We start from the raw sequence: 19,059 nt of genomic DNA, 5'->3' as shown, positions 1-19,059 counted from the left end.
TGCAAACAATATACTAACACGTTCACTATAAGAAAAAAAAACACAAAGTAAACAAAAAACTATATTCACGTAAAGGAAATACACACATGTAAGGAAATTACACACTATTATACATATTACACAATAAACACACTGCGCACATACTACACACATTATACTAAACACTATACACATAATACATGCACTGCAAAAGCACAACATACTCTTCATATATATACACATACTACACTCAAAATACAAACATTGAGCTACACATACACCATATGCACAGTCTACAAATATCTACACTCTACACAATATAAACACCGCGCTATACACAAAATACATGCAATACAAACTCACACTTTACATAATACACACTTTTCACACCATACACAAAATACACACAACACACTGTACACACACATACATAAAATACACACTACAAACACACATACACACTGCACGCAAAATCACAAAATACACACACTAAACACAAAACACACATATTGTGCACATACACTACACTACACTACACTACCCTACACTCACACTATACATAAAATACATGGTGCACATAGTACACACAAACACCTACACCCCCAAAATGAATCTAAACATTTCCCTTTATGTGATGAACAATAAAATGTGAGGCGAGACAGAATACTCCATTGTCTGCATAGGAAATTAGGTGGTGGGGGTTAAGCTATTCCTTTTCTCATCGTGTCTCCTAAAAAGTTGGCTCCTCAATAACTCCTACAAAACAAACACAAAAACCAAACAAAATAAACTATATCAATAGCCGATGAATAAAAATAAGACATGAAGTACAACATAAGTAAACAAATACTTAACAGTGCATACCCAACTTAAATACAAATTAATATGTGGGGTAGCAAGTTATCGATGTTCACCACATATAAAATATCAAGAGATCATAGAAACTATAAAAAATGTACATGGTCTTGTTCATCACATAGAAAATATCAAAAAACCATAGAAAATATAAGAAATGTACTTGGTCTTGTTCAGCCTTGTTCAGCAGCACAAATTCATTCACATACTAAAATATTAATAAGGTGTTTTAAATTAAGGAATCTTAGTTCTCCAAGCCTTAAGTATACACTAATAACCCATAAAAAAGTGTTTCTGGTGACAATCAATGGAGAAAAAACCATGCAAACACACACAAATACGATAAATTACAACCACAAAAAGAAGAATGCACGCAAACACCCACACCTCAAAACTATTCTAAACATTGCCCTCAATGTGAAGGGCAAGAAAATGTAAAGGGAGATAGAATACTTATTTTTTTGCGTAGAAAGCAAATAAGCAGTGGTGCTAGGATCACACCCCTATACCGGAACCGAGAACCAGGGCAACTCCAGGGTAAGTACCTACAAAAGTGTGTGTTCAAAGTGTACAAGCATAAAAATCCTAAGAGTATTGGTTACAGCTATAACACCTCACTGTTGAAAGGGGACATCTCAAGAACTTGATCAACACTGAAGTAAAGCTCACATCACGGGGCCGAGTTCTGCTTGTTACGCAGCCTTACACTCAACCTGGAATGAACAGCAACAGAAATTAGATGAGCAATACAAGCAAACTCAAGTTTGCAATCCAAAGCAAATATGGTCCCTGGATAGATAATCTAAATGTCGTAGACAAACACGAATGATGGAATAATATTTAAAATTTTGAGTGTATCACAACATTTCCCGAGCGGTTATCAATCGAGAGAGATGTGTATTACTGGATGGATTCCATTCATCGGTGTCAACTCCGTTTGTGATTCCTACAAAGCCGTATGGTATTTCTAATTAAAACCAATTAGTTTGGTTGATGCTAACAAGTCTTTATTCGCCTATCTTGTTTTATTTAAATAGTTATTATGAAAATCAAAACACGTTGATGGAAAGGAGATTATCACTAGCCACCAGCTGAGCTGAAATGACTGCTCTAGAAGATCACTTGCTATGGCCCAGCCGTTAAGTGATTTTCCGAGTTTGGCTAAATATTGAACCACGTAAAGGTTCCTTAATGTGATGTAAAGGCATTTTCAATCAGCACGCAAGGTATATAAAGTAGTGTTCTGACAATTCACAAGATCATTAACATTTATAACACAAGAAAGTAATAAAGCAAAGGTTATCTTTACCTTCAAGTTACATTAGCATGACTTCCTTTCAACCTTGCTACTACAAATGTGTTGCATTTCGTATAAGTTTCTCAACAGGCTCCGTGGCATAGACCTGCCATTTAAAAACATATAACTTCTTTAGCATTTGCATTGTTATATATACTATGGAAAAAAGGGTCCTTCAGAATCAACGAGATAGAGTAATCTAATTATTTGCATGGTAAACAAAATACTCCCTTGTTTGCATGGGAAGTTAGGTGATGGGGTTAGGTATTTCTTCTCTCATCTTGATTCCTTTATAAATTAGCCCCTCCCAAACTCCTACAAAACAAACAGAAACAAACAAATTCAATTATATAAATCAGCTGGTGAATAAAAATAAAGAAATGAAGCACAACATATGTAACAAATACTTAAATTGAATATTCAAAAGTATCAACTTAAATACAACCTAATATGTTGGGCAGCAATTCTAGATTAAGAATCTGACTGAGTTTGTAACCTTTTCGGCAGCTGCTATTCGAACTTGTGCTAGTGCTACATAATCTAAAGCAGACACACATATGTTTAAACATATAAAAAGGAGATTGTATCATCAAAATAACTCATTCTAATATCAAGGTTTGTCCCAGGATGCTCGGAAGACAGAATTGCATAAGTAGGATGTGCAGCATTTCTAGGTTCATGCATTTACAAATTCCACGGGTAAAAAAGTGCACAAGCAAACAATGGCATATATATAACAGGAGGGAATGAAGGAATGATGTAGTTTACAAGAGTTTGTGGACCATCGCCAATTGAAATATGAGATGAGCGAACTGAAAAATGATCACCGGAATTTTACTAATTTGATTCCTTTTAGTTTTTGGGATCCAACAGGTTCTATCTCGTTAGAGCCGATTTCCGGTGTATGGGGCATAGCACCAATTCAAGTGCTAACAAGGCCAGATGAGTAAATGCTAGCACTCATTTGGTCAGAAGTGGTGATGCAAATTGCCTGGATAATCCAGCTCCTGATGAAGCCGAGGGGCGAACTGGAAATGCATTAGGAGCTCTGGGTGGATCGATTCTGTGTGAAAAAAGAGCAATATGCGGCAAAGAAAATAATAAAATGAAATGAGATACCAATAAAGATCACAAAGACGAACTAGATAATATATTAGAATTTATCAAAGAATCACCTCATAAACTCGTTGTGAATGTGACATGTGCCTTGGCTTTGGATAAAGGGCTTCCGTTTGACCTCGAGCATAAAGGCTAGCATTAAAAAAAGTGGCACAACACTGTCTCTATGCTTTCTTCTAGTAGAAAGTAATCGATCTATTTCCCCATAAATGGGTTGGACTGCATGTAAACAAGGTTAAAATGCAATAAGGACAAAATACAAACAATATTAATTCCAAACCCATCCACAATGGACTAAATTAACACAAGACTTTACCAAAAATTTTATCGGCTATTTGCTGGTATTATTGCTTTAATAAGTAAATCTCATTCAACAGGGAAAACATCAATAGAATCCACGTTCACCACATGGAAAATACCAAGAGACCATTGAAAAAATTTAAGAAATGCACTTGGTTCACTTGGTCTTGTTCAGCAGCAGCACAAATTCATTTTCACATATTATTAAGATATTAATAGGTGTTTTATAGTAGGGAATCTTAGTTCTCCAGAAGTTAGTAAGTGACAACAACGTTCTGCAGGCCAACCCTTGATAGAAACACTAAGTCTATACTAATAACCCATAATTAAAGTGTCGGGTGACAAATTTAATCAATAGAGTGAAAACCTTGCAAGCACCCACAAATAGGATACCTTATTACAAGCACAAGAAAAAGAATGCATGCAAACACCCACACCTCAAAACGATTCTAAACATTACCCTCAATGTGAAGGACAAGAAAATGTAAAGGGAGATAGAATACTCACTTGTTTGAGTAAGAAAGCAAGTAAGGGATGGCGCCAGGATCACACCCCTATAACAGAAGCGAGAACCTGGACAACTCCGGGGTTAGTCCCTAAAAATGGGTGTGCTCAAAGTTTACTAGCAGAAAAATCCTACGTTTAGTGGTTACAACTATAACAACTCATTGTTGAAGATCAGGGGACATCTCTGGAACATGATCAATACTGAAATAGCGCTCTTAACAACGGACCGAGTTCTGCTTGCAGCGCAGCCTTGCACTCAACCTGCAATGAACAGCAGCAGAATTTAGATGAGCAGCACGAGCAAACTCAAGTTTGCAATCAAAAGCAAATTTGGTCCATCGATAGCTGATCTAACTGTCATAGACAAATACAAATGATGGAATAATATTTAAAATTTTGTGTGTATCACAACATTTCCAGAGCGGCTATCGATCGAGGAAGATGTGTATCAGTGGATGGATTCCATTCATCGGTATCATCGCTGCATGTGATTCCTGCAAAGCCGTATGGTATTTCTAATTAAAACCAATTAGTTTGGTTGATGCTAACATCTTTTATTCGCATCTCTTTTAATTTAATATAATCATGGAAATAAAGACACATTGTATGAAAGGAGATTACCATTAGTCACCCGCTAAAATGATTGCTCCAGAAGATCCTTTGCTATGGCCAAGCCCTGAAGTGACCTTCTGAGTTGGCTTGATACTGAACCACGTAAAGGTTCCTAAATGTGATGTACGGGCCTTTTCAATCAGCACACAAGAGAGTAATAAAGCAAAGGTTATCTATACCTAACAAGTTACATTAGCAAGAGTTCCTGCCAACCTTGCTACCATCTAATGTGCTGCATTTCGCATAAGTTTCTCATCGGGCTCCATGGCATAGTCCTGCTATTTAAAACACATAACTTCTTTAGTATTCGCATCGTTATATACACTTCAGAAAAAGGGTCCTTCAGAATCAACACATCGGAGATAGAGTAATAAAATTATTTACAACCACATAATCAAGCATGTACACAAACACCCTCACCCCAAATCTTAATCTTAACATTGCCCTTTATGTGAAGGAAAAAAATGTGAGGGGAAACAAAATACTCTCTTGTTTGCATGGGAAGTTAGGTATTTCTTCCCTCATCTTGCCTCCTTTAGAAGTTAGCTCCTCCTTAACTCCTACAAAACAAACACAGAAACAAACCAAATCAACCATATAAATCAGCTGATGAATAAAATAAAGAAATGAAGCACAACATATGTAACAAATACATAAAGTGCATATTCAAAAATATCAACTTAAATATAACCTAATATGCTGAACAGCAAGTTCTAGACAAGGATTCCGACAGAATTAGTAACCTTTTCGGCAGCTGCTATTCAGACTTGTGATTCATTATCTAAAGCAGACACACATATGTTTAAACATACAAAAATGAGATTGTATCATCGAAACAACACATTCTAATATCAAGGAAAAAACATATCAATCTAAAACAATATAATAAATATATTTTGCACATTAATTTTACATACCATGTAGGATTGACATCATTCCCACTTCTAGACCGAGCCCAGCTTTTGAAATTATATAGTCATCATCGGAAATATTATCCTGAGAATCAGTGCATATTTTGAGCAACTCAAGAACAATCTGCTTAAGCTCGGTTCTTTGCAAACAGTATAGAAGCAGTAATTTACCTACATAGCAATCTAATGTCCATGATGCAAAGCAATGTAGCTTTACACATGTAATTAGCTCAATAAATAACATTCAAACCTTGTTGGATGTGGATTCTACAATTGAAGTCTAGGTAAAACGCATGATCAAATTAAGAGTTGGAAAAGTCAGTAAAAGTTTTATGCTTAATCCACCATGTCTTAAAAAAGGAAAACAACATAATAAGTTGACATCAACATATTGGAGGATACCAATTACCAACTAAGATAATAGTAAAATAAATATATAGCTATAGTTTGTTATTTTGTACTCACTCCGTCCAACCATGAGCGAGGCAATTTTTTGGGCACGAGATTTAAGGAATTGATATTTAAGAGTTAAGGCGCATAGTATATATATCTTCTCTGAGATAGTATGTTACATGTGCAATGCATCACCAAAGGTTATAAAAGGCGCAGAGACATTTGACCCGGGATGCTCGGAAGACAGATTTGCATTAGTGTCAATCAGTAGCTGGCCAAAGCAAGAAGGAATGAAGGAATTATGTCATTTTCAAGAGTTTGTGGACCATCGCTAAATGCAATGTGAGATGAAGGAACTAAAAACGATCACCACAATTTTATTAATTTGATTCAATTTTGTTTTTGTTGCTCGCAGGGTTTAGTCATAGGAAAACAACAACTAATAATTAATAAATGGTATAAAAATCAAAAGAAACCATAAACTAAACAAACCTTGTACGAATCTGGGATCCAACAGGATCCATCTCGTCAGAGCCAATTTCAGGTGTGTGGGGAATAGCACCAATTCCAGTGCTAACACTCATTTGGTCAGAAGTAGAGATGCAAATTTCCAGGAAAATCCACCCACTGACGAAGCAGAGGGGCAAACTGGAAATGCATTTGAGCTCTGGATGGATCGATTCTTTCCTAGAAAACGAGCAAAATGATGCAAACAAAATGAAAAAATGAAATGAGACATAAATAAAGATCACAAAGATGAAAATAGATAATATATATCTGACCACCTGAATCAACTTAGATGTCCTAGAATTTGTCCGGAATCACCTCATAAACTCATTTTGTGAATGTGACAGGTGGCCTAGCTTAGGACAAAAGGCTCACTTGACCTTGCACATAAATGCTAGCATAAAAAAAGTGGCACAACACTGTCTCTATGCTATCTCCTAATAGAAAGTTGTTGATCTATTCCCCATCACTGGTTTGGACTGCATGTAAACAAGGTTAAAAAAGGCAACAAGGACAAAATACAAACAATATGAATTCCAAACCCATGCTCAATGGACTAAATTAACACAAGCCTTTACCAATGTTTTTATATCAGTTATTTGCTAGTATTATTGATTTAAAAAGTAAATCCCATTCAACGGAAAAAAACATCAACAGACTCCACGTTCACCACAGAGAAAATTTCAAGCGACCATAGAAAATATATGTACTTGGTCTTGTTCAGCAGCATGTCCTGTTCAGCAGCACAAATTCATTTTCACATATTAAAATATAAGTAAGTAAGGTGTTTTAAATTAGGGAATCTTAGTTCTCCAACCCTTGAGAGAACTAAGTCTACACTAATAAACCATTAAAAAGTGTTTCGGGTGACAATTAATAGAGAGAAAACCTTACATATACACACAAATAGGATAAATTACAACCCCAAAAAGAAGAATGCACGCAGACACCCACACCTCAAAACTATTCTAAACATTACCCTCAATGTGAAGGACAAAAAATGTAAAGAGGATAGAATACTTACTTGTTTGAGTAGAAAGCAATTAAGGGGTGGTGTCAGGATCACACCCCTATACCGGAAGTGAGAACCAGGGCAACTCCGGGTTAGTTCCTGCAAAAGTTTGTGCTCAAAGTGCTCTAGCATAAAAATCCTACGAGTAATGGTTACAGCTATAACACCTCACTGTTGAAGCTCAGGGGATACTCTAGAACTTATCAACACTGAAGTAGCGCTCTCAACACGGGACTGACTTCTACTTGCTACGCAGCCTTACACTCAACCAGGAATGAACAGCAGCAGAATTTCGATGAGCAGTATGAGCAAACTCAAGTTTGCAATCTAAAGCAAATTCGGTCCCTCGATAGATGATCTAACTGTCGTAGACAAACAAAAAAGCTGGAAATGATATTTAAAATTTTGAGTGCATCACAACATTTGCAGAGCGGTTATCAATCAAGGAAGATGTGTATCAGTGGATGGATTCCATTCATCGATGTCAACTCTGTTAGTGATTCCTGCAAATGAAATTAGACACAAATAAAGATCACAAAAATGAACTAGATAATATATATCTGACCACGTGAATCAACTTAGATGTTCTAAAAATTGTCAAGTATCACCTTATAAACTTGTGGTTGTGAATGTGACAGGTGCCTAGCTTAGGACAAAGGTCACATTTGACCTGCCACTTAAAGGCTAGCATTTTAAAAAGTGGCACAACACTATCTCTTATGTTTTCCCCTAATAGAAAGTTGTTGATCTATTTCCCAATCATTGGTTTGGACTGCATGTGAACAAGGTAATGCAACAAGGACAAAATAAAAAAAAACTGTGAATTCTAAACACATACACAATGGACATAATTAACACAAGCCTTTACCGAATTTTTAATAAGTTATTTGCTAGTATTATTGCTTTAATAAATAAATCTCATTCATCAATGAAAACATCACCACAAAGAATGTATCAAGACACCATCGAAAATATAAGATATGTACTTGGTCTTGTTCAGCAGCATGTCTTGTTCATTTTCACATATTAAAATATTAATAAGTTGGGTGTTTGAAATTAGGAAATCTTAGTTCTCCAACCCTTGAGAGAAACTAAGGGTACACTAATAACCCATTAAAAGTGTGTCTGGTGTCAATCAAGAGTGAAAACATTGCATGCAAGAGAAAAAACATTGCATGCAAAAACAAAGAAAAGAAGAATGCACGCATACACCCACACCTCAATGTGAAGGACTAGAAAATGTAAAAGGAGATAGAATACTCACTTGTTAGGGTCGAAAGCAAGTAAGGGGTGGTGCCAGGATCACACCCCTATACAGGAAGCGAAAACCTGGACAACTCCGGGGTTAGTCCCTACAAAAGTGAGTGATCAAAGTGTACTGGCATAAGAATGCTATGAGTAGAGGTTAGTGGTTACAGCTATAACACCTCACTGAAGAAGAACAGGGGACATCTCTAGAACTTATCAACACTGAAGTAGTGCTCTCAACACGGGACTGAGTTCTACTTGCTACGCAGCCTTACACACAACCTGGAATGAACAACAGCAGAATTTAGATGTGCAATACGAGTAAACTCAAGTTTGCAATCTATAGAAAATTTGGTCCCGCGATAGTTGATCAAACTGTTGTAGACAAACTCAACTGCTGGAATAATATTTAAAATTTTGGGTGTATCACAACATTTCCAGAGCGGTAATCAAATAATTTACTGCAGGAAAATTGTTTCTAAAATCAAGCAATGTAGGAAACTTCTCCAATATGTATGTCCAAATTTTGATTTGATTTTCCTACACGAGCTTATATGATTTCTGGAGTCACCCAGCCATAGAAGTAGCAATAAGCTGGCATTGCAGAAATATTAAAATCTTGAGAATGATCAGAGGAAGTGGAGAGTTAATGTAATAAATAGAGATAGTCTTTAGTTTTCTTGGAAGTGCTTGCATATGACATCTCTAATATGATAGCATAATCCATTAGTTACCATTTCATACAAAGAAATTGACTTCAAAATTCTGAACCAGCTACTTGATGCTTAAATCAATCCAACACCATACATAAGAAAAAGAAATCATAACCTAAGAGGCACAACATGTCACAGTATATAGTACATGAAATTTTGGCTATACATCATGACAAATACAACAACAAAACCAGACTATGGATTCAATAATTTCATGCCCAGATTCATACCAGAAAGATATTCAAAAGTGAACCCAAAGATTGAATGTGACTAGGAGATAGGTCCTGAACATCCTTCAGAAACATGATCTATTCCTGGAGGCATGCACGTAAACCGGAGCATGAAATTACAATTATAACAGACCACAAGATGGCACTGGCAGATGCAAATTCAAAAATTAGTCTTGGCAAATAATATCTCACAGAATGATTTCTTTACACAACAACAGAAATTAACTTGCTTTTCTATGTGTCCTTGGGACCTTAATAGGGAGGGATTTTTAAAAATAGAAAACACTAACCTCATACAAAGCATCTTTACTAGACACTAATTGAGTGCTCATCCAGCTTCCAAGGCCCATGATTTCTTTTTTAATGCAGGTACAGCAAACCGAATGCCAAAGTAAAAAAGAAACATATCTAGGAAGTACTTGGGAAAGAGCCTGTGAAAACAATTTAACATGCCAAGATTTGACAATCAATGGGGTTTATATATCAAAGAAAAGAAATACTATTATAGCACATTTATGTACACGGCATATGACGAAAAAAAATAGGATAATAAGTATATATTAATTAAATAGATGTAAGGTAGCAAGAAGTGGATTAGAAAAAGTAGGAAATCACCAGGCACAGTATAATACCCAAAAATATATGTGATAGATTTATGAAGCTGCAAAAGGCAGCAGAAATTGAATCAAATAAGTAGAAAAATATATTCGCTACAACCAAGAAGAAGAAGATTAAGCAAAGCAGGCTCACCATTTCCCCCGGCTTCTTATAAGTTAAGAACTAAGTCTCCCCCTACCGCCATACGACTTGCCCCCACCGGGCCGCCGTCCCCAGATCTTGCTCTTCCACCTGCGCGGCGCGTTTTAAACTACGCTAATATAAACAAGCATAAATGTAAAAATTGGTTTCCATAACAAATTCTAGTCTATTTATGCACTAGGCAGTTTCACTGAAAGCACCTGAAGAAGTGATCTCCACGTAGTTGGGCCTTGGCCTTCAGATTGACTAAGAAATTCTAGTCTATTTTTGCACGAGGAACTATCACGGAAAGCACCTTAGTTGCACAAGAGCTAACATTTGCAAGAATGAATCTGAATGCTTAGCCGTTAGATCAACTAAGTGTAACACGAGCATATTTTGAATCATCTCAGTCGCCTCAAATGCAATAGATAGGCACACAGCTCTTTAATCTGACTCAAAGAAAAATTCTTTCCTGCATACAACAAGAAAAGGGTAAAAGGGTTTAGTGGAACATATAGAAAGAATCCAAGGAAATAAAAATAATAAATTATTGTATGTATTCCACTTCCTACAACTAAACAAAAATTATATCTAAATGTATGTATAAGGAGGAGAATAGCTAACCACACATCCTGATATCGTGATCGTCAGTTTTAGACAAAGCAAGATCAACTCCAATTTTATCAGGTACAGTCAAGCGTAGAGCATCAGACAGATTTTGCAGTAGTTCTTCATTGACGGCTTTAGTATGAACTGAGAGACACTTAATATCAAAGTGGCCAAAATTGGCTAGGAGCAGTAATACGCTACCCTCCATTCCATTGTATACTGTACGAGGAACAAGTTAGAAAATTACCCACTCACATCAAACACCCCCAAAACTTAAGTCATGCTAGCCCTCGAGCAAGTTACACAATAAATCACACTCACAAGATATTGGATAATCCTCTGCTTCAAGTCACGCCAAACCATATGAATCAGTAGGGAAATTAGGCCGACCCCGAATTCACTCGCGGGTAAAACTTAAGAACAAGAATTGTACACGAACTAATTCCCTAAGAACTAGGCATCCCATGCTTCAATCTAAGTTCGAGTTGTGTCTTGGGAGTCTCAAACCATCGTCACTAATTCATAAAGAGAAGTTCTTCTAGCTATTCTTTATTTTAAGCACATAAGATCTTTCTCCCAAAATCAAGCAAAATTCATCACTCCCAAGTCAATATGATGCACAAATCAAAAGGTCTTATTCATTGGGATGTAATGGGGCTTTTGGTAGAGGTGAGATAATATTTGGTTAAGTAGCTTACCACCATTCTTAAAATACTAGCACATCCATCACAAAACCTTTCACATCTCACTCACTGCATACAAATTTCTTACAGCTCAACACCCCAAACATAAGATTTTTCGACCATCTGTCAACTTATTCTTTTGAATCATTTCTATTTTTCGCTCAATATTTTTTTTCGAGCCTTGGCTTTTTTTTAATCAAGAAAGGCTGCCTTTTTATTTTTATTTTTTTTCTAGCCTTGGCTTTTTTTAGACATGAAAGGCTGCCTTTTTTATTTTTATTTTTTTCTAGCCTTGGCTTTTTTAACTAATGAAAGGCTGCCTTTTTATCTTTTTCTAGCCTTGGCTTTTTTTTTTACACATGAAAGGCTGCCTTTTTATTCTATTTTCGTTTGAAGGGGACAGCTTTTCACTCACTTTGTATCTTATAAATAAATACCACCTAATGAATGGTACAAAACCTCCATCTTTTCTTGCCACCATAATACCCTCCCAAGAATGTGCTAGCACTTTAATTTTAGTGACTAGGGTAGAAAATATAGGCCAACAAATGGGATATAATAGGTAAGCAGATATAAGGACTTCAAAATTTTCAACAAAGAAATTAGGCTTTTGGGGCTCAAATTGGCTCACTAGGGGTTTATGCAGGGTCAGGCATGTGATAATTTGGATATGAGGTCTTTATTCCTATTGCCTAAATCATCTTTATGCACCAATATCAACAAGATTGCAACACATAAAGCTCTCATTCAGTCGATCGGCCCTATGGCTTTTTCAATTAATTTTTCAAAACCGGAATAGTTCTCTCTCCTTAGCTCAAGAAATCGGGCAACAAAGAACACTGTTATCACTTATTTGAAGCACGGGAAACCTAGGACTTCAGAAGTTAGTAAGCAACAACTAAGTTTGCAGATCAACCCTTGAGAAAAACGAAGTCTACACTAATAACCCCTTTAGAAGTTAGCTCCTCCTCAACTCCTACACAACAAACACAAAACAAATAAAATCAATTATATAAAGCAGCTGATAAATAAAAATAAAGAAATGAAGCACAACATAAGTAACAAATACTTAAAGTGCATATTCAAAAGTATCCACTTAAATACAACTTAATATGTTGGACAGCAAGTTCTAGATAAAGAATCCGATAGAATTTGTAACCTTTTCGGCTGCTGCTATTCATACTTGTGCTTCATTATCTAACGCAGGCACACATATTGTAGAAATATTAAAAAATGAGGTTTTATCATCAAAACAACTCATTCTAATATCGAGGAAGAACATATAAATCTTAACAAAACAATAAATACATTGTGCACATTAATTTTACATACAATGTAGGATTGACATCATTCCCACATCTAAACCGAGGCCAGCATATGAAATTATACAGTGCATCATTGGAGAATTAGTGCGTACTTTGAGCAAATCAAGAACAATATGCTTAAGCTCGGTTCTTTGCAAACAGTTATGAATCAAGAACAATATGCTTAAGTTAGTAATTCACCTACATAGGAATCTAATGTCCATGAATGATGCAAATGCAACTTTAGACAAGTAATTAGCTTATCACCTAACACTCGCACCATGTTAGATGTGGATTCTTCAATTGAAGTCTAGGTAAAATGCATGATCGTATCAAGAGTTGGAAAAGTCAACATTCTAAATGTTTTATGCTCAATCCACCATGTCATTTTAGAAAAAGGAATACCACATAATAAGTTGACATCAACATATAGGAGGATATCAACTAAGGTAATACTAAAATAAACTTATAGCTATAGTTTGTAATTTTTTACTCGCTCCTTCCAACCATAAGCGTGGCACTTTTTAAAGCACGAGTTTTAAGAAATTGATATTTAAATAGTAAAGGCTCATTGTATATATACCTTCTCTGAGATAGTATGGTACATAAATGGCTCACAGACATTAGTCCCAAGATGCTAGGAAGACAGAGTTGCATTAGTAGGATATGCAGCATTTCCAGTTTCCTGCATTGATAAAGTGCATTAATAGAGTGCACCGGTAAAAAATTGCAACAAGGACAAAATACAAACAATATGAATTCCAAACCCATACATACTGGACTAAATTAACATAACACTTGAACAAATTATTTATAAGTTATTTGCTAGTATTATTGCTCCAATAAGTAAATCCCACCCAACAGAAAAAACATCAATAGAACACGTTCAGCACAGATAAAATATCAAGAGACCATTATAACTCTCCACACATCTAAATCATGTGGCCATACCATCAGGATTAGGGACCCACTTAATATACGCTGGAAGGAACTTCATCATCCAGTTGGTTAAAAGTAAGTATGTTTTTCAGACATGATATGCATCAATGATTACATGACACGGAAACATGCATGGCCTATGTATTTCTTTAATCTTGATAAAGGCTTCCAAATTTATTTAAACTAAATCGTGAAACCTACCAGTGAAACAAAAGTCACAAGGTACTGCAGTCAAAAGTCAAAAGTGAAACTATAGCTATAAGGATTAACAAATTTATTTAGAAGCCGCATAGATTCATTTTAACATATTATTAAAATATTAGGTTTTTTAAATTAGGGAATCTTAGTTCTCCAGTAAGTGACAACAACGTACTGCAGGCCAACGAAAAGAAGCATGCATCCAAACACCCACACCTCAAAACTATTCTAAACATCTATCGATGCAGGAAGATGGTGAAAAAAATCAGATTTCATCAACGAGAAGCACAGCCCATTTTCTAATCGAACAGATAGGGCTGAGAAAGAAACCAAGGCAAATTTAGCCACTAGCCAGACTCATTCGAACAAGGATTAACAAATTAGCACACAAAATCATTTACTTCTCAAAACTGGACGGACTGTACCTAGTAGTGCTACCTAGAGCCCAATTAGTAATTTCAAGCAGAAGAGGGGACCTCTTGCGGGGCATTTCGGGTTGGTTCAACAACTTTGACGCCATTCTCTTTGTGGTGACACCAAAGCACACACGCATTATCATCTTTCAAAATCTTGCAAGAACAATCCCTCCCCATGCAACAGTGAGTTAATTAGAATCAGAGGAACAAAGTCCCCAACACCATGATGAGTATGAAGAATGAGAGGAGAGGAGCCTTATGTATCTTGTCGCCACATTCAAGATCACTCGGTAAGAAATTCACTATATATAGAACATCCCTATCAACCTTTTTCCCATCACAATCACTCATCAGTTTCATCACATAAATTCATCTATCCCACCCACAAAAATCCATGTTTCCACACATTCAAGTTTAGAAGAAAGTGCTTCATGAGTCTAGCTAGCAAGGAAAGGAAAGTTGCATATTGTTCATTCATCAAGCTTTTTCTCATATCTAAGTAAGTTCCCTACCAAAATTCTTTGTTCAAAGCAAGCCATAATTTAGTACATATCTCTGTCCCAAAACCCAAAACACAAGCATGCTTAGTGTTTCTTCAAGATCTCCACTTTTATGCATAAATAGGAAAAACCTTAGCCCTCTTCAATCACAAATACATAAGCCACTCAATTAAGAATTTGACTAAGGAAGTAAGAAATCATACCCTGGCTGGAGTTTCTGTCCTCTGTCAGCAACAGAGGCAGCGCCGGGTCGGCGGCGGCGACAGCATCCGGCGGTGGTGGCGAAATCCGGCAAACAACGACACTTCTTGGCTCCTTTTCAACCCCTCTTAATTTCTGAAAATTGAAGCAAAGATTCAAGGTTTAGAAACTTGTTTTTACAAATTAAAAGTGAAATATACTTACCTCCCGAGCGACGACGGCGACGGCGGCCGGCGCAGCGGCGGCGGCAGCCCGACGACAGCAGCGGCAGTTTCCAGCCGGCGGCGGTGCTGGCGGAGAGGGAGACCGAAAGAGAGAGTGAGAAGAGAGGAAAGAAGGAGAGAAGGGAAGAAGGGAGAGATGGCCGGCGGCTGATCGGTGCCGGCGGTGGCAGACGTTTCCGGCAGAGGCGAGAGAGAAGGGAGATTTGAGAGAAAGAGGCGTGGGGGGAAGGAGGCGCAAGCGAGAGTTTGAATTTGAATAGAGTAGGGTTTCATTTTTATTTCTTGGCTAAAAGGATGGACTTTCAATTAATTAAGTTTTTAGTTTTATTTTTAATTATTCTTTATTATGAAATAAATTCTCTAAAATTTTAATAGTTGAGTCTAAATCTTCTTTTATGGTCAAGTCTAACTTTTATGATGATTATAATTAATTTTTGAAGTTAGATTTATTTAACCAGTAAGTTATGTTGTTGAAGCTTTAGTATTTATTGCCTTAATTTTGTTTGTGCCCTTCATAATTGGAGTAAGGTAAATTCATGGTTTAAATTTAACCTCTTGAGAGGAGTGATAAATTAACAAAAATTGTGTATACAAAACTGGATAGTTTGGGTATTTTACATTTATATTAAATTTATGATGATTATTTAATTTAATATTTTACATAATTAACCTTCTATGATTATTTAGGAAACGCTAATTTTTTCATAATAATCATTTACATACATTTAGGCCATGTTTGGTTTGCGAGAAAGTAAAGTTGGCAAGGAAAATAATTCCTGTGAAAATGAATCCAGGGAATATGATTCCTAATAACTTTACTTTCCCTTGTTTGGAAAATATCAAGATTTTAAAGTTTATATTTGATTTAAACACTAAACTAAAAATATACCTATCATTTCTTATTTATAAAAAATAATAATACATATTATTTAATAAAATATTAATTACAAATGATAATAATTATATTATTTTATTTATTATTATGATGGATAGTTTAAATATGGATTATACATCATAATATATAATAATATAATAATAAATAAGATTATTATTATTATTATTATTATTATTATTATTATTATTATTATTATTATATTTACTAAATTTTTAATTGAATAAATTTTATAATTTAAAATTTTACTACAATTTTATTGTTAATTACTAATTTATAAAGTAATAATTATTATATTATTATATAATTATAATTTTATTTACTTATTTAATAAATTATTATTATTATGATAATAAAAATTAAATATAAATATTAATTATATAGTTATAATTATGATAATTTGAATTATAGTTATTTATTACCCTGAAATTAAGTATGGTTTATACTTTTAAATTATTTTTAAAACAGTGTAATAAATAATAATAATAATAATAATAATAATAATAATAATGATGATGATGATGATGATGATGATGATAATGATGATAATGATGATGATGATAATAATAATAATAATAATAATAATAATAATAATAATAATAATAATAATAATAATAATAATAATAATAATAATAATAATAATAATAATAATAATAATAATAATAATAATAATAATAATAATAATAATAATAATAATAATAATAATAAAACTATACTATATTGCATTAAATATGTAAGAATCCTAAAACTGGGAAAAAGAATAACTAAGAAAAGTTAGGATTCAGAATCCTGCAAAGTTGTACTAATTTTCCTTGTTTCAGGATTTTGATTACTTTCCCAGTTTGATTAAAAACGGAAACAAACACAGGAATTTAAAATTTAAGGAATCGGATGAAACCATCAAATGAAATAAACATACTCATTCACATCAAATTATTTTATTATTAAATAATTTTTAAAATTTCAATATAAAAATGACTACATCCACCCATATATATTTAATTTTTGAGTTTTATCATTAAATGAAACCATCATAGTCATCCGCATCAAATTATTTTATTAGTATTAAATAATTTTTAGATTTGTAAATTATATAAAATGACTACATGCATATATACTCAATTTATTAATGTTACCATCCAAATAAATAATAATATTATTTCACATTCAATTATTTTATTGTAAAATTATTTTTAAAAATCTTGGAAGGCCCGATGAAGTAACTAAAGTCGACCTTCCAGAACTGGACGATGGTTTGTTATCTTTTCATAGCCAAAGGATTAAGGATCCTGAGATTGATTCCCATAGAGTACTAGAGTTTTATGATGCACTTATTTTAAAGCATTCTGATTTTATTTCTCCTGCATTTGACAAAGACCAGTATTGATTCTAATAGGCAAGCTGTATATGAAGTGGTAATTTGAAGGTTCCAACTTCTAATATTCTAAGTGTGTATCTCGAGGATACATTCAATAATGGTACTGTAGATTCCACTCTTTTATTTAGAAAAGAGAAAATATCTCAGTTTGGGAGATATGAAACTGAAGTGGGCAATGGTGCTTCTGCTATTGATACAGGGGAGAGCAGCATTATATCAAATATTTTATCACTAGACTTTGACTCATGGGATAAGTCTGTAACTTCACCTCATAACCTGGCAAAGTTGCTAGGTGAAACTGATAGACGACAAGGGTCTTATGGAGCACTAGGTTCATGGAAAGCTCCGAATAGCAGTCAGTCAAGATTTTCGTTTGCTAGAGAGGAGGAAACGAAAATGTTTGTACGATTGGCTTACCTGTTTCAACTGGCACATAACAAGATTATTTTACTAACGATGTTACTCAATTTTCTTCCAACAAGCCTCCTTGTAAGTTAATAGTAATTCACAATTTTCTTAAGTACTACCTACTACTACATGTGGCCTTGAAAAATAGAAACTTTTGAAACGGCATGGGTTTTAATGCACAATTGGTTAAGTAAGAAAGACAGAGAGAGAAAAAGGGTAGAGTAGTAGAGAGGGAGAGAAAAATGGGTAAAGAGAGAGGAAGAGAAAAAAATAGATGAAGTAGTGTTGGTAGATTATGGGGTCCAGTTCATAAAATAGAAAGTTTATATTATTTAGGGATGGACCAAATGGAAATTGTTTCTGTTTATAAGGGACAGAGGTAGTATTTGACTATCTTTTTCACTTTTGTTTGGGGTTCAAAATTATGCAAATTTATCTTGAAAATATCTGTTTATTTAGTAATGTTGGGGAGTGATCAATTGTTAACTCATCATTTAATTGCTAACTACAACTAATTTAAGATCATAGGATTTTGGAAATCTTGTGGTCTACAATTTGTCATGTGTAATTTTGTTTTTCATTTTTTTATATTAAAAAATAATAGCAACTAGCAAATTTAGGGTTTAGAAACACAATGTCAATACAGTGTATGAAATATATCAACACAAAGACATGATATTGTCAATACAATTTCATATTGACATTGTACAGGCATTGTATTGACATATTATGTGTCATGTATTGATATAAAGTTGTTACCGAAATTTATGAAAATTTTTGAAATTTTTTTCAAATTTTGGCATGGAAACATATGCAAGTGAGATCTCGTTAGAATCCTTATGAAATTATCTTTGATTTGATATATGTTGTGCGAAAAAAATAA

At 34.4% G+C, this 19,059-nt stretch overlaps 1 long non-coding RNA gene across 28 annotated transcripts; it reads right to left on the bottom strand.

The window, feature by feature from the left end:
- Positions 1-587: 587 nt before the first annotated feature.
- LOC121769211 lies at positions 588-15,743 on the bottom strand. 28 transcript variants are annotated; one of them, XR_006043499.1, is made up of 26 exons: positions 15,479-15,743; positions 15,277-15,409; positions 13,604-13,705; positions 11,049-11,252; positions 10,643-10,896; positions 10,434-10,551; positions 9,974-10,114; positions 9,684-9,767; positions 8,920-9,022; positions 8,757-8,821; positions 7,660-7,995; positions 7,505-7,591; positions 6,759-7,213; positions 6,466-6,660; positions 5,587-5,665; positions 4,849-5,229; positions 4,679-4,762; positions 4,470-4,551; positions 4,191-4,318; positions 4,058-4,123; positions 3,307-3,469; positions 2,900-3,194; positions 2,144-2,446; positions 1,448-1,547; positions 1,288-1,379; positions 588-735 (listed from the first exon to the last, which is right to left on the bottom strand). It is a non-coding gene; the product is annotated as an uncharacterized LOC121769211 (long non-coding RNA). The 28 variants fall into 28 exon arrangements; XR_006043505.1 differs by having other exon boundaries at positions 6,759-6,959; XR_006043504.1 differs by adding an exon at positions 6,153-6,244 and having other exon boundaries at positions 6,759-7,995.
- Positions 15,744-19,059: the final 3,316 nt, after the last annotated feature.

This window comes from Salvia splendens, chromosome 15, assembly GCF_004379255.2.
Source record: "Salvia splendens isolate huo1 chromosome 15, SspV2, whole genome shotgun sequence".
In the NCBI taxonomy this organism is placed as follows: Eukaryota; Viridiplantae; Streptophyta; class Magnoliopsida; order Lamiales; family Lamiaceae; genus Salvia; species Salvia splendens.
This window is presented reverse-complemented; position numbering and strand designations above follow the sequence as displayed.